This window comes from Antechinus flavipes, chromosome 4 (genome assembly GCF_016432865.1).
Source record: "Antechinus flavipes isolate AdamAnt ecotype Samford, QLD, Australia chromosome 4, AdamAnt_v2, whole genome shotgun sequence".
Lineage (NCBI taxonomy): Eukaryota > Metazoa > Chordata > Mammalia > Dasyuromorphia > Dasyuridae > Antechinus > Antechinus flavipes.
Window position 1 is genome coordinate 174770965 of NC_067401.1, and position 16639 is coordinate 174787603.

At 35.0% G+C, this 16639-nt stretch overlaps 1 pseudogene; it reads right to left on the bottom strand.

Moving 5' to 3' along the window:
- The window catches only part of LOC127560731 (myosin-3-like), a 39446-nt pseudogene extending 32821 nt beyond the window's left edge, over window positions 1-6625 (bottom strand).
- Window positions 6626-16639: the final 10014 nt, after the last annotated feature.

Sequence of the window (16639 nt, forward strand, 5' to 3'; positions counted from 1 at the left end):
TTGTTCTCCAGGAATTCTTCTTTTTGTTCTATAATTCCTCTATTGTTTTCTCTTGGTTTGGGGAGACTACATTGAAAATTCAATCATCATTCTAATCTGACTTACAAAACGAGATGAGTTGTCATTCCTCACAGTCTTGGCATTTCAGAAGGCTTCCAGCAGAGGGTTGGCACTAATAATCTGGTCTTCAAGAATTTATAAATAAATAGAATAAGAAGGGGATGATTTCTTCATTTCCTAAAGCAAAAAAATCCACAAACTTCCTGCAGTCAGGAGGAGCTATGTTCAAATCCATCCTCAGACATTTACTAGCTATGTGACCCTGGGCAAGTCATTTATCCCTGATTGCCTCAAAAAACAAAATTAAAAAAAAAAACCTTCACAAACAAAATGAGCATTTAGCTGGTTATTTGTGATAACCATTTATTACACTAACCTAGAGAATTCTCTTAACTCCTTAGATAGGTAACTTCTCCACTTGTTTCTCAATTTGAAATTCAAATAAATATGTAAGGCATTGCCCTTAAATGATTTTGCCTTTTGTCATATTTATAATTATGAAATTGTTCTCTTGTAATATTTATTTAAAGATGTAATTTCAATTCACAACTGCCTATCCAAGTGATTTTCACCAAATGAATCACTTCTCAGAGTTATCTATATGCACTGGACTTTTTTTTCCTAAGTCTTTCACAGGGTCATAGCATTGAAGGTAATCAAGTCTAAACTTTTTATTTTATAGACAAAGAAACTAAGTCCCAAATAATATTGGTGAATCACTCAGGATCGAAAAGTAATCGACAAAGTCAGAAATTGAAGCCAGGGTCTCTGGTTTCAAATCCAGTACAGTGTCCACTGCACTGCTTTATAGCCCTAAGAATTAAAGGATGTTAGTTATAAATTCAAATAATAAAAAGAAATTGACAGAATAGTTCTAAATATTGAGTCAGAAGATCCAAATTCAAATTCTAATTCTCCCACATGTCAAACTGTGAAGGTCACTTCTTCTCCCGTGATCTCAGTTTCTTTCATTTGTCAAGTAAGTTATACTAGATGACTTCTAAGATTCCAACAAGCTCTAAGTCTTATGATCATGTAGATCTCTAGTTGGAAGGGACCTTGGAGACCATCCAATTTAACCCTCTTATTTTATAGATAAAGGAACTGAGATTCAGAGAATTTAATTGGTATACCCAAGATCATCTAGGTAAAAAGTGAGAGATACACACATCTCTAAGATTGGCTAAGATGACAGGAAAAGATAGATAATGATGAATGTTGGAGGGGATGTGGGAAAACTGGGACATTGATACATTGTTGATGGAATTGTGAACGAATCCAACCATTCTGGAGAGCAATTTGGAACTATGCTCAAAAAGTTATCAAATTGTGCATACCCTTTGATCCAGCAGTGTTATTACTGGGCTTATATCCCAAAGAGATCTTAAAGAAGGGAAAGGGACCCATATATGCAAAAATGTTTGTGGCAGCCTTTTTTGTAGTGGCTAGAAACTGGAAATTGAATGGATGCCCATCAATTGGAGAATGGCTAAATAAATTGTAGTATATGAATGTTATGGAATATTATTGTTCTGTAAGAAATGACCAGCAGGATGATTTCAGAGTCTTGGAGAGACTTACATGAATTGATGCTAATTGAAATAAGCAGAACCAGGAGTTCATTATACATGGCAAAAAGATTATACGATGATCAACTCTGATGGATGTGATTCTCTTCAACAATGAGATGATTCAAACTAGTTCCAATTGTTCACTAACGAAAAGAATCATCTACATCCAGAGAGAGAACTATGGGAAATGAGTGTGGACTACAACATAGTACTTCCATTCTTTCTGTTTCAAGTTTCTTTTGTCCTTTTTTTCTAGATCCGATTTTTCTTGTGCAGCAAGATAACTGTATACATATGTATACATATATTGGATTTAATATATACTTTAACATATTTAACATGTATTGAACTATCTGCCATCTAGGGGAGGGGTGGGGGAAGAAGGGGAAAAGTTAGAACACAACGTTTTGCAAGGGTCAATGTTGAAAATTACCCATGCATATGTTTTGTAAATAAAAAGTTATGATTTTTAAAAAATGAGAGCTGATGGAATTTGAACGGAAATTCTCCAACTTCAGTACCAATGTTCCTTGCACAGTATCAAGCTACCTTTTAAGAAATTCCCATTTTTGTTCTACTAAGACAAGTCTTTTTCTTCTCTTTTTGTTACATAAAAGTTTCTCAAACTTTTTCAAAAGATTTTTTTGAAAAGTCTTTCAAACTGAAACTTAAATACATTTTCAATGAGGAGAATGTGATTGATAATAGAGGAAGAAGTAAAGTGTTAACACTTTTCACAAAAGTAAAACTAAGGCAACTTAGATTCAGATTTCATTGTTCATTCTCATCCTACCTTCATCTTGCTTTCCTTTTTCTTGGCAAGATCTCCAGTAGCAGCAATTGTTGCAAAGTATTGGATAACCCTCTTGGTGTTGACAGTCTTTCCAGAACCAGATTCTCTACTATCCAGGATAAAAATAAAATAAAATTGATAGATCTGTCCATTAGGATGGCTTCAACAAAAGATGCTGTGTCCTTTCTTCTTTTTTAGCATCTCAAAGAAACCAACTGTTCAAGCCTCTCTTTATCATGTTCATACCTGACCTGTTGAATCCCAAATTCAAAGTAAACACCAGTGTGGGAAGTAAAATGCAACTTAGTATAGCTTTCTTAAGGCTCATTTGTCATCTCACCTATGCCCCACCCTCACTTTCACACATGTGCACAAATATACACATGCACATGAACTCTCTTCCACCCATTCCACAATTAAAAAAAAAAATGAACAGACCATAGTAAAGAGCATATTTGCTTTCTAAGTTAAAAGGGAGGGCCATGACCACTGAGACTAGCAATGATTTTGCTACTTACGTGATTAGAATAGACTGGTTTTCCCGATCTGTCAAAGAAAAGCATAGGAATCATTACCAAAAGCTGCCAAAAGAGCCATTACCTTTCATTTTCTCTAGTTTACATCTTGCTGGTACTGTTACTATTCTAATTCATTCACCTGCCAACTTTTCATTTCCTTAGTTCTGGGACTCCCACCCAATCACATTGCCTTGTAATATCATATATTAGTTGAAATTTTAATGGGCATATTATCATAAGATTTTAACGGAACCCATTGATATGTCAGTTGCTGGCTCTATGAGTCCATTTTATATTTAAGAAAAGTTAAAGGAAATTAGCCTAAAATTCTTGCTTTAGGAGCCCAGGCTCCTAACTCCAGGCTCCAATCACCATATCTTATAGAACAATCACCATATCACTTGAATATGTTTGGCACTGAGGATATAAAGTCAAAACATTCTATTGGGGAAGACATGCATATGTAAATATATACAAAATATACTTTAATAGAAAAGGAAACTGAATCTGGCAAGAAGGGTAGAAGTGACTTGCCAAGATCACACAGAAAGCAAAGGGCAGGGCTGAGATTTTATCCCAGATTTTAAATCCAATATATCTTCTATTATACTGCAGACCTTAGAGATCATTAGGGCTACTTTCCTTCTTCCATTTTACATAAAAGGGAAATCAAGACTCCAAAATAGGAAGAGATATCCTCTAGATCATATAGTTAACTATTTAAAAAGGCAAGACTAGAACCTAGAACCCTGACTCTTTATAATCTTTTCACTCAGTATTGATAGTCTTTTCAGCACTAGATTCTTCACTATCCAGGATAATTAGAGGATGGAGTCAAAAAAAGAAGATAAAACAGATAGATCTATTTACTGGAATGGCTTTAGCAAAGATGATGTGCTCTATTTTCCTTAAATGAAACATACCAGTCAACATGAACTGATAGGCATTGTCAGAGATGGAGAAGATGTGGGGAGGAGCCTCTTGGCGCTTTTTGCCTTAGTAAGCATTCACCACTTCTGGGTTATATACTGGCAGCCACTTGTAAGGATTGACAATGACACAGAAGAGGCCAGAATAAGTCTGAAAGAAGACAAACAAAAATTACACTATAAAGAGGATTTCTAGAGTTCCTTTTCTTTAAAAACCAAAGTCCTTATACATGTTTTGAATTTAGAATAACTCTCAAAAAAAAAAAAAAAGAAGCAAAATGAATCTTGTTGCAGAGTTGAGTGTGTGACTTTCCCAATTTGATGGAGCCCAAATACTACTCTTATCCTTTACTAGTTATAGCGAAACAGCTTTCTTCTTCCTGGCCTCAATGAAATGCAGAGTTTTCTTAGAGCATTATTTAGACTAATGAAGAGAAGCAAAGGAGGCAAATTCCAAGGCTCATTTCTTTGTTCTACTGATCCCTTATCAAAATAAATAAATAATAGTGCCAAATAAACTTTAGCTGTTTGTAGACAGGGTCTAGATTCTTGAGTAAAAGGGACAGCATTTCTACTAAATTTTAATATTTTCCAAACAAGGAAAATCTAAGAGTTTTGCATTTAGGGTTGTTTTATAACTAATATAACTCTTTGAAATGAAAATTCCAAGATTCTAGGAACTATGACTAAAACTTTAAATCACTGAACTAATCTTTTTTTCCCTTTGTTATAGAAAAAAATAACATCATTTCCCATCATTTTCATAATATTGTCTAAAACCTTAACCAAAATCCCTCTTTATCTATTTTCATGACATGGAAATTAGCTTGGTCCCTGATACTATGCTATGGGAAGGTTTTGAATATAGGCTTAGTGATAGACTATATCTGAGAACCAATCTAACAAAATTTGGACAATCTTATAACCAATTAGATTGCCTATGGTTCAGAGAAGTGTGATCTTCATTGGTAAAGAAATTTTTCCTAATGAGTCATTCTTTTTGAAATTATTAAAGTAACATTTAAAGTACTGAGTCAACACTGTGAGCAAGTCTCCAATAAGGCAGTCTTTGTTGGTCCCAATCTAAGAAACAATTCAACAACAGTAATAGCACACAAAATGCCTTTGCCCACTGGGAACTAAGTCTTATTTGTCAATTAATAACAGTTTTGACTCATTAGACCCAACTATATGGGGCCAGAAGACACAAAATTATTTACAAAGCCAAGCAGAGAATGGTCTTAAATGATGAATCTGACTGCCTTTACTAAGCTTAATGAGAAGATATGTTTCCTTGTCATCTCTTTCTCTCATCTTTTTTTTTGATCTCTCTTCTCTTTCTTCTTCAATTTTCTTTAATCTCTCTCATTGTAACCTTCCTCTTACCTTTTTTTTTTAACCACCCATACTTTCCCCCTTTTTTGCTATTTTCTTTTCATTCATTCATTATATCTTTTAAAAGCCATCTAAACATATGCACATATTATTCCCCTTTCCTAAATCATAGCCCATGGTCTTTTATGGACTCTCCCAGAAGTGACCAAAAAGTTATTTACATAGATCATCCAAGAAGTATAACGATCCTTAAGGTTATATAGGACAGCAGGCTCATTCAGATGTGTCAGCATTCTTCATGTCTTCAATCTTATCGAACTTGAGTGGATTCATTGAATACACATCTTCTTGTTTAACCATCAGTGCCTTCAGTAAGAAAGAAAATCGGGACTATTAGTCAACATTTTCTTTGTGCATCTTTACAATGGCTGAATTAGAGAATTCTGAAAGGATGGCCAATTAAGACCCCATGTTGTAAGATTATAATTTTTGGGACTCCAGAGGATAGAAGCACTGGAAAACTGAGATGAGATAGGATAGTTGAAGTGGGAATTCACAGGATCATAAATCTCAAGCTAGAAGAAACATCAGAAATCATCATTTTACAGGTGAGGAAACTGAGATCTCATTAAAAGCTTTGATTTGAACTGATACTTTCTTATTCCAGAGCTAGTTCTTTTTCTACTATACCACATTGCTCTTTTGTTTCAATAGCAATCACCTAAATTACCATCTAGCTCAGAGGGCTCAGAGCACAGCTCATCTGTGCTTTTCTGCCTTCACAGAGAAGATATTATATTCCTTATCCCTTAGCATTCCTAGGACAGAACCCAGAGTAGAAAGGGAATTGTTCCCTTGATGTATATGATTTAGGCCAGAACCATCAGCATAATTCCTTGAATGACCCTATATATTTCAAAAGCAGCTGTCCAGATCCCCTTCCAGCAAGCTTATACAACAAACCATACTAACTTTCACTTCCTTGAAAGAAGCTAAAGAATGTGTGAAGGAGGATTGTAAGTAAACAATAATAATTTATATTTGTATAGCATCATAAAATTTATAGGATGCTTTCCTTGCAACAATCTGGTGAGCTGAAGAATGATTTTACAGCCATTTAACTTACTTTTTAGACCTCAGTTTTGTCTTTTGTAAAGTGAAAATAATGGCAACCTGACAAGTGTGTTATGAGGATTTTATTAAATCTTATTAGATTTAATAATCTTCAGTTTCCACCATGACCTTCCCATCTTGAGAACTCTTGATTCTTCCTTTAGCATATTCTTCCTTTGCATCAACCACAAAGCAGTAGGTTTTAGCATCAAATGGCTGGTTTTGAGCTTCTATCCGCTCCTTTTCTGACTTGCGGAGAAAAGGAGCAGCTGTGCCAAACACTTCCATCTCAGCATCGCTACTCATGATGCCAGCTAAAAGCAATCAATATCAGCTAGATTATGTATAGAGCTGAGTCCCACCAGGAAGATAGTGCTTCATGGCACCATCTATCAGTCTATCAGTTACACTGACAACCTTAACAGTGGGAAGCACTATTCTTTTGTCCTGGCAGAGTTAAATGCTTGAATTTCACATCCTTCATAATCCAAAATTGGGAACTCCAGAATCAAAACAATTCTTGTTATTAGCAAGAGTCCCTCCAAGTTCAGGTAAGCTAATTTCACTATCTGAAACTTAGAGATTATAATAATTGCTCTGCACATCGAAGTAGGCCTAAGGATTCTGAGGCAGAGACAGTTAACTCTTTTAGGACCCTAATCTTAGAAAAGCCATTTAACCTCATGTTTTCCATATTTCTACCTAATCAATTAGATTTGGTGGACACTGCCAATCCCTGGACATCCCAAAGTCCATACTAGCAAAGTACAAACTCTAACTAGTCCTACCAAGATGAAAGGCTTCAAGTATAGAGACAGAGATTGACTGTACTACCTGTTGAAAGATCAGTCTAAGACCAGAGAAGATCATTATTAAATGAAAACGAAAGGACCATAACACATCTTGAGCAACTTGCTCCAAGCAAGAAAGAGCTCTGTCACTTGTTGAGTCAACAAGCATTTTAGACCAGCTCAAGAGTCTATAATATATTATGGTCAGAATTCTTACCTTATAATTATGCCAACAACAAGAAGAAAAGAACTGGTGGAAATATCTGACCTGCAATGGACAAACCACAGAGAAAATTCAGAAATACCCAAGAAATAGTTGTCTTAGTTAATCATTTCTTGGCAAACAAAATGCTTAGGAATGCTTGTTGATCAAACTGAAGGGGGACTGCTGAATACACAGGTTGATGAGAGGTATAAGCAGGCTCTGCCCAACAGACATAATAATTTGAACTACAATAAAAACCCATGTGTCCTAAGCAGTCCTCCTACCAACTTTCTATGACAATATCATTCCCTTCCTTCTATCCAATTTGAAATTCCCATTCCTTTAGACTGAAATAAAAAGATGTGATGCTATCTGAAGAAAATATATATTTTTAAAAGCAACACATTTCCTAGAAAAAAATTTATGCCAGCTCTTATTAACACGAATAAGTTACATTTACTAAGTGAAAGCTTGGAAAATACCATAAATCTGGCTTTGAGGAAGGGAGCTATAGGTTGGGAGGGTTTTCTTAAGTGAATTAAGGCATAAGAAGATGGCAACATGAAATTCTGGGTCATCATGAAACAGCATTGGATGGGTAACCTAAGATGCTCTGGACAATTAACAGTATTGCTAACATTTATGTTGAGATTTAAGATTTACAAAGTCCTTTACACATTATTTCACAACAGTTATCAACAGTTGTTACAAGTATTATATCCATTTTATAGAAGGCAACTAAGAATGAGAAAGGTTAAGTAATCTTCCCAGGTTTCTACAGTTAGTAACTGCCTACTAGGCAGAATGGAGAAAGGGTCCTATCTAGTCTTTATGGGTAGGAACCTACCTGTATGATATGAGTTGAAGACCAGTGCACAGTCTAAATTTTCACACACACACACACACACACACACACACACACACACACCCCTGAAATTCTACAAGTACAGGCTCATTTGTTTGGTTAAGCATTGTTATCTTACAAAAGAAGGAATAATTTATGAAAAGGTCTTTAGGTTAAAAACCTAATATGAATTTGTCAGGAAAAAAAAATGAAAACAGGCCCCTATAAAAATAAATACACTTTAGGTAAGTTTTGTTGAGAGGAAGGTAGAGGTGCAGAGATAGATACTGTCCTGGACAAACAGGTCTGGGTCAAGACCTTGTGACAGCAGGGGATAATTTAAGGAATGTTCTAGATGCCTTAAGTTGGTTATCAATAGCTTGAAGGAAACCTAAGAAAAACCACCAACTTCATAATTTTGCTTGTCAAATCTTGAGTATATGGGCATAAGGACTAATATGTGGCCATAAAGAGACAAGTCTGGGAAATTGGGATGCATCTATGGGACTCTGCCCTGATAAGGACATTTTTAACGGGAGGTTTAGGGAAGGAAAGGAAACATTAAAGAAAAAAAAAAAAGAGTAGAGATACTTTTCTTGACTTTATCTTTTTCTTCTAACTAGCTTTGGTGATAAAAAAGGAGGGTAGGGTGGGGATTGTAGGTCTGGATAAAAATAGGAGGAATAAAAAACACTACACTTAGCTGATTCTGTGAAAATCCAAGGCAATAGAAATTTAAATATCCCATTCCTAATCCTACAGCGTATCCCTCTGCTTAGAAGAGAATGACACACTTGAGTTAGTGACATCCCTAGCAACTTAAACAGGAAAGATACATGCAAGCAAAACATCTTACTTACCTCAACCCTCCTTGATAGCTACCAAAAAGTTGTTCATCTCTCTGCTTTTATAGGTTCACTAATTCTTCTTTGGTCCAATCCTTTTCCATATTGGGAAGACCTGTTGCCCAACAATAAAGACTGAATATTATCCTCACCTACCCTTTTTTTTGGATGTTGCCAGGAAAAACATATATGGAAGAGAGTGAGATTCATGATGATTTTTTCCAAATGCAGAAAATTCACATAGTGGGTTTGGAATTCCTGTCCTTGGAGCCCCAGTAGCCTCTTCATTTTACATGTGATACATGAGCCCTTGCTCTCTCCTAAGAATCAGAGTGCAAAGCATATCTAGATGTAGGGGACATGCAAATTCAGGATTAATGATTTCAATGTCTGTCTAATCTGGGTAAACCATGCCATAAAGCAGAGACAGAATGGAAGCAGAAAAGCTGCCTATCATTCTCATTCACCCACTCATATGAATTATAGCCAACAAAAAAATATTTGAAGGTAGAAAAAATTTATTTCAAGTCAGAAATTGAACTAACCTATTAATAAAGTTAAATTTGTGCAGTTTCTTATTATTATTTAATACAATACCTAATATGTTATATATTTGATACCTAATCCTGCATTTCCCCGACTGTACTACTTCTTGTGGCAGGATATAGATAGAGACTATTTGGAAAAAAATCCTTATCCCACCAATATTTTTCTTTTGAAATATTAAATATCAAATCATGCATAATGCCATCATATGTAATTTAGAAATACATATAAATCCCAGAATTTAAATCAGGAAGGGAAATTAGTGATCAACTAGTTGAACAACTTAATTTTCCAAATAAGGAAACTGAAGCTAAGAGAAATGAAGTTACTTGCTCAAGACCACATAAGAAAGGCAGCAAAGTCAATATTTAACTGTAAGTGAGCAGCATTATATGTAACATTTTTGTATGAAAATAATAAGCTTTATTTTCTCAAATCTCATATCCCAGAGGTGTTTTTTGATCCCAGATCATTCTGGCTGGGTTTTATTGTTTCTTACAATAGAAATCACCTTGGTATGTTTCCGTAGACAAATTCATTTTAGAAACATAGACCTAGTCCAAGACTTTAATTTTAAAAGTGAGGAAAATGAACCTCCATTAGAAGTGGCTTGTTCACACTAGTATTAAATTTTCATTATCATTAAGTGGCTTGTCTAAAATCACCTGGCAGACTAGGGAAATAGAAAACTAGAATCCTTGGCTCTGTAGCCACAGGCAAGTCACTTATTTTGAGTCTTGTTTCACATCTGAAAATAGAGAAAAATAATACTTGCCCATGAAATGTATTATGAAGATTAAATGAGATGAACAAGAAATGTCTTGAAAATTATGTAAAAAAATTAATTTTAAACTCCATGTTAAATTATAAAGCAGCTCAATTCAGAGACTATCTTGTCCTAGTGCCATACATGTATTGGGTATTTGATAATTGTTGGATTAAAACTTAAATTACAGTACTATATTCATGTAATCTATTATTGTTAACAAAAAAGGCATCAGAGTATCATGTAAAGGGAAGAAGTTCTAAATCAAGTCAACTTTCATCCTATAGCTAAAAATGAGCTAGAAGTCACTCTTTGACTAACATTCCCTCTAATTACGTTTCTATCAACTTGCTCTTTCCTTAATTACCAGTAGGACCAATGAGTTAATACTCAGTGACAAGGAACTATCAGATTTGTTAGTGTTCTCAGCAACAGCTGTTTCTAAGAACTTTTATTATTAAGATATATTACCAATTAGGAAAGACCAGCTGCTGAGGGAGGTGGGATAGAAGGGGAGTGGGTGTGGCGGAGAGGTAAAATAGAAGACAAATTTGCGACATTTCTTAACTATACTATGAAAAATATTTCTCTGGTTATCCCCCTAAGGTTAGAGGTAAGATTGAATTTAAAGCTTTGATTCCCAAATTTTGTTTCACAAGCTAAAACTTTAAGGAGATGGAAAACCAATCCAACAATTGTTTGTTCTTGTTGTTAATATCTTTCCTTTTCCAAGAGGACCAAAATGACATCACTAAATTAGAGTTGAATTACACTGCATCCGATGTGGCTGATCACACTAATGCAAGCTTGGAATGCTCTGCCACTACTCAGACACAAATAGTCTATATGAACATTTGGGGTGGCTTTTCTAACTTTGCAAAAGAAGGGACAGCTAGGTTGTACAGTGGTTAGAGCACCAGCCCTGGAGTCAGGAAGACCTGAGTTCAACCTAAGATATTTAATACTTCCTATCTGTGTAACCCTGAATAAGTCACTTAACCCCAATTGCCTCAACAACAACAACAACAACAACAAAGGGAAAAAAATAAAAAAAAACAAATAGAATACAATTCAGAATTTCCAGCTTCACTTCATTGATACAGGCATTATTGTTCCCTGATATACCTCCAAACTAGACCAAAGATAGGAGACTGGTCTAAAAGGTACAATATCTAAGAAGTATTATAGGTCTGGATCATCACAGAGACACTTTTTAGAAAAACCTTTGAAATAGTTCTCAAATTATTTTAGCCCCAAAAGAGCTGGCAATAAGTCAGTCAACCAATTTCCTGTGTATTGATTTTATATTAAAGGGAAAAAAGCAATCACTTACATAGAAGAATATGAGGATTCTGCAAGTTCCTTACTGCTCAATAATAGAACTTCCACAAACCTGCCTTGTCATTTCCCTCTCTTCCTATCTGGGTTGAAACATTAACATAATTCCTTTGACTTAATATCTAGATTGGGAGCACTGTCTTTAGAAAGCCATTATTTGGGGTAGCTGGGTGGTACAATGGATAGAACACCAGTCCTGGAGTCAAGAGTATTTGAATTCAAATGTGACCTCCAAAGCAGACACACTAGCTGTAGGAGTCTGGACAAGTCATTTAATCCTGATTGCCTCCCTAGGGAAAAAAAAAAAAAAAGAAAATCATTATTTAAATGAATTTCAGTTTCCTGTCATCACTCCTTTTGTCCTCCCTTTATCATACATTAGCAAGGACTAGTTATTAGAGCCATGGAAATACACAGAATGTTAGAGTTGGAAAAGGCATCAGAAGAATTTTACTGCATCATTCCAGAAGTGGTCAAATAGATCCTAATTAAAGACACCAAATGAAAGTGAAAACCAGTATTTCATATTCCACTTTTAAGTTCCACTTTTATTTTATTTATTTTTAATACACATTGTTTTATGAAGCATGTTGGGAAAGAAAAATCAGAGCAAAAGGGAAAAACCATGGGAGACATAACAAAACAATAAAGAAGTGAACACAGCATGTGTTGATTTACATTCAAGTATTTTCTGTTCTAAGTCAATTGAGGTTCCTTTGGATCACTGAACTTCTGAGAAGAATCAAGCCTTTCAGAGTTGACCATCACACATTCTTGCTATTGTTGTGTACGATGTATTCTTGGGTCTGCTTGTTTTGCTCAGCATCAGTTCGTGTAAATCTTTCCAGGCCTTTTCATAATCAGCTCGTTCATCATTTTTTATAGAACAATAATATTCCATTATCTTCATGAACTTGTTTAGCCATTCTCCAATTGATGGGCATCCACTCCTTTTCCAATTCTTTGCTACCATAAAAAGAGCTTCTACAAACATTTTTGCACATATGAATTCTTTTATCTCCTTTATGATTTTCTTGGATTAGACCCAGTAATAGCACTGCTAGGGCATAGTGCCAGATTGCTCTCCAGAATGATTGGATCATTTCACAACTCCACCAACACAGCATTAGTGGCCTAGTTTTCTTACATCCCCTCCAACATTCATCATTATCCCTTCCTGTCACTTTAGCCAATCTGAGAGTTGTGAGGTGTTACTTCAGATCTGTTTTAATTTGCATTTCTCTAATCAAAAGTGATTTAGAGGATTTTTTATATAACTATAATTGGCTTTAATTTTATCATCTGAAAATTGACTGTTCATATCCTTTGACCATTTATCAATTGGGAAATGATATGTATTCTTTTAATTCTGACATGTCTTTATATATTTTAGAAATGAGACTTTTTATCAGAAATACTGGCTGTAAAATTTTTTCCCAGTTTTGTACTTCCCTTTTAATCTTATTTCTGTTGGTTTTGTCTGTGTAAAACCTTTTTAATTAAATGTAATCAAAGTTGTCTATTTTAACTTTAATTATGTTTTCTAATTCTTCTTTGGTTATACATTCTTCCCTTCTCCAAAGATCTGATAGGTAATTATCCCTTGTTTTCCCAATTTGTTTATGGTATCATCTTTTATGTCCAAATCATGTATCCATTTTTAACTTATTTATTTTGAGATGGGATGTGAGATGTAGGTCTATGCTGAATTTCTGACATATTATTTTCCAGTTTCCCAGTCATTTTGAGTTCTTATTCTAGAAGCTGGAGTTTGGAGTTTTATCAAATACTAGATTACTATAGACCTTGCTTATTGTGTCATGTGTATCTAATCTATTCCAGTACCAAATACACGATAACAGCAATGTTGGGTTTTTTTTTTTCTTATTTAATTAGAGCTTTTATTTTCAAAACATATATATGGATAATTTTTCAGCATTGACCCTTGCAAAATCTTGTGTTCTAAAATTTCCCCTCCTTCCTCTCACTTTCTCCCCTAGATGGCAAGTAATCCAATATATGTTAAACATGTTAAAATATATGTTAAATCCAATATATGTATACATATTTATACAATTATCTTGCTGCACAAAAAAATTCAGATCAAAAAGGGAAAAAATGAGAAAGAAAACAAAATGCAAGTAAACAAAAGTGATAGCATTTTCACTCATTTACATGTATATAACAAGTATTGTTTACATGTCACAAGAGTGACTTTCTTGTTCTTAAAATTGTTCTTAAAACAATTTTGCTAAATTTGTAGTGGTGAGTCCTCTCTCTGGATGTAGATGATTCTCTTCATCATAAGATCATTGGAACTGGCCTCAATCATCTCATTGTTGGAAAGAGTCATGTCCAACAGAATTGATCATCATATATGTTACTCCTATAAAGAGGAGAAGGGTGGAGTGGAAGTGAAATCATATAGCTATCCCTTAGGTAAGAAGGAGTGCAGAAAGAGCCCCTGTGAGGGATCAAGGGCTAGGATTTACTACGTGATAAGCATGGGCTTGGGTCATTGTTTCCTGTAAATTGATCTACTGGTTCTGTTCATTTCACTTAGCATCAGCTTATGTAAGTCTCTCCAGACTTCTCTAAAATCATCCTGCTGATTGTTTCTTATAGAACAATAATATTTCATAACATTCATATCATAACTTATTCAGCCATTCTCCAACTGATGGGCATCCACTCAGTTTCCACTTTCTCACCACTACAAATTTAGCAATATTGTTAAGACAATGGCCTAGATCAGACCAAACATTGAAATTCTGTATAACTAATCCTAACTAGTATGAATAATGAATCATCTGGAGTGTTCTCATGTATCCATATTTTAACTATTTGAAGTTATAATATGTAAAATGTAGCAATTAGTTTTAGCTCAATGGAAATAGCCCTGAACTATCTCTAAAATCTTTGAAGAATATAGTAATCATTATACAGTGGAAGTGGTAGTAGGATCCTAGGTAATAAAAAACAGGAACAAGAAAAACAAACAAACAAAATCCTAATTCATAAAAAGAAAGAAAATGGAGGAAAATATAAACTTAATCTTAAAATTTTAAATGTCAATGGACTAAACAATTCATAAGAAAACAAAACCCCATAATTAGAGTCTGAGGCAGTAGTTGAATTCACATCTTTCTTAGTCCAAGCCCAACATTCGAACAACTGGATGATGTTTCATCCTTTGGATAGAAAGGCATCCTTTCCAGATGACAATAGAATAAAAATAATATTTTTACAATAATATAGTACATAAAAATACAATACAGAAAAAAATAAAGAGTTTGGGGGGCATAAACAAAAGAAAAGGATTTAAATGGAGACAAAAATTAAATACTAAAAAAAAAAAAAAAGAGTGGTTCAAAGAACAACTCATAACGTGAAATTAAAATTATCCCATCAATAACAAAAGAGATTGAGGGAGAGTTCTGAACCAATGGCACTTTATCAAAAGGCCCATGGTTCCTCTAATGAAGTGAACCTCAGATCTTCTTCATGATTTGAAGTTTCCTCCTTCCAGGACTTTGTTTATACAGCTAGATGTCTAGACATTCAAGAACAGCTATATCAAATACAGAATAATCTCATTGATTGGCATATGATGCATTGCTAAAATAAGCAAAGTAATACATCAGTCAGGTCATAATTGAGTGAATCAAGGAATATTGGCACACAAGATGGACAGCTTCTCCTTAGGTTGAGCAGGAAGAAATGTACAAACTATCATTGTCAGTGAGCTAAAAGGTTATAAGATGGAATTGGACAAGAGGTTGGTCTGGAGGTACAAAAATATTTGGGGGGACTTTCCATGTAGTTGTCATTTCTGCCATGCTGAACTTAATCACCATGACAAGGAAAAACAAAGGTGAAGGGCTTTCCATTAACTTCCTATAATTAACAAATAAAGTCAGAATCTGTATCTCATAGCTCTGGGATCTTATATTCAGAACTTCAATATGATTCTATCAAATTGGTTAATACTGAATAGAGCAGGGGTTCAAACAAATTATCTCTCAAAATAGAAATAATTATGTGAAAGAGAATGACATTCTGGAAAGCCCAAAGGGCTTTCAAACTGTGCATATCCTTTGATCTAGCAATGTCTCTACTGAGCCTTTATCCCAAAGAGATCATAAAAAAGGAAAAAGTACTCACATGTGCAGAAATATTTGTACCTGCCCTTTTTGTAGTAACAAGAAACTGGAAACTGAGTGGATGCCCCTCAGTTGGAGAATGGCTGAATAAATTATGGTATATAAATGTTATGGAATATTACTGTTCTATAAAAAATGATCAGCAGGATGATTTCAGAAAGGCCTGGAGAGACGTATATGAACTGATACTAAGTGAAGTGAGTAGAACCAAGAGGATATTGTACACAGCAACAAGCTTGCGCAATGATCAATTCTGATGGATATAGCTCTTTTCAACAGCAAGTTGATTCAGGCCAGTTCCACTGGCCTTATGATGAAGAGAGTCATCTGCCCAGAGAGAGGTTTGTGGAGACTGAGTAAGAAACACTGTAGTGTTCTTTTTCTTCTTTAAAATAATATAAAGATTCTCTCTGAGAGAGAGCAGGTTTCTCAGGGAGGTTTTCTGGAGGCAGCCTTAGTTTCAGTTAAGAGTAAATAATCAGATGGCGGAGAGGAGGCTCACAGTTGCATAAGCTCCGCGCTTTCTCTCACTATCCACTTCATTACAAGCCTCTGAATCAATGCTTGACTGAAAAAAACCCACAAATAGTTACCAAGAGAAGCCATCCTTGAGATCCGCCAAGAAAGGTCTGTCTTTACTGGAGGGCTGCGGCGGTTTTAGATCGGGCGCAGGCTGAGGGCAGCGGCAGTGAGAGCATGGGAGCAGAGCTGAGAGGGGGTGGGGAGTGATCGTAGCCGTCTCTGCGGGGAGAGCTTCGCTACAGGTTTGGAACCTGCAGCAAGTCAACAGCCCAGCAGAGAAGCTAAAAACACCGGGGCTGA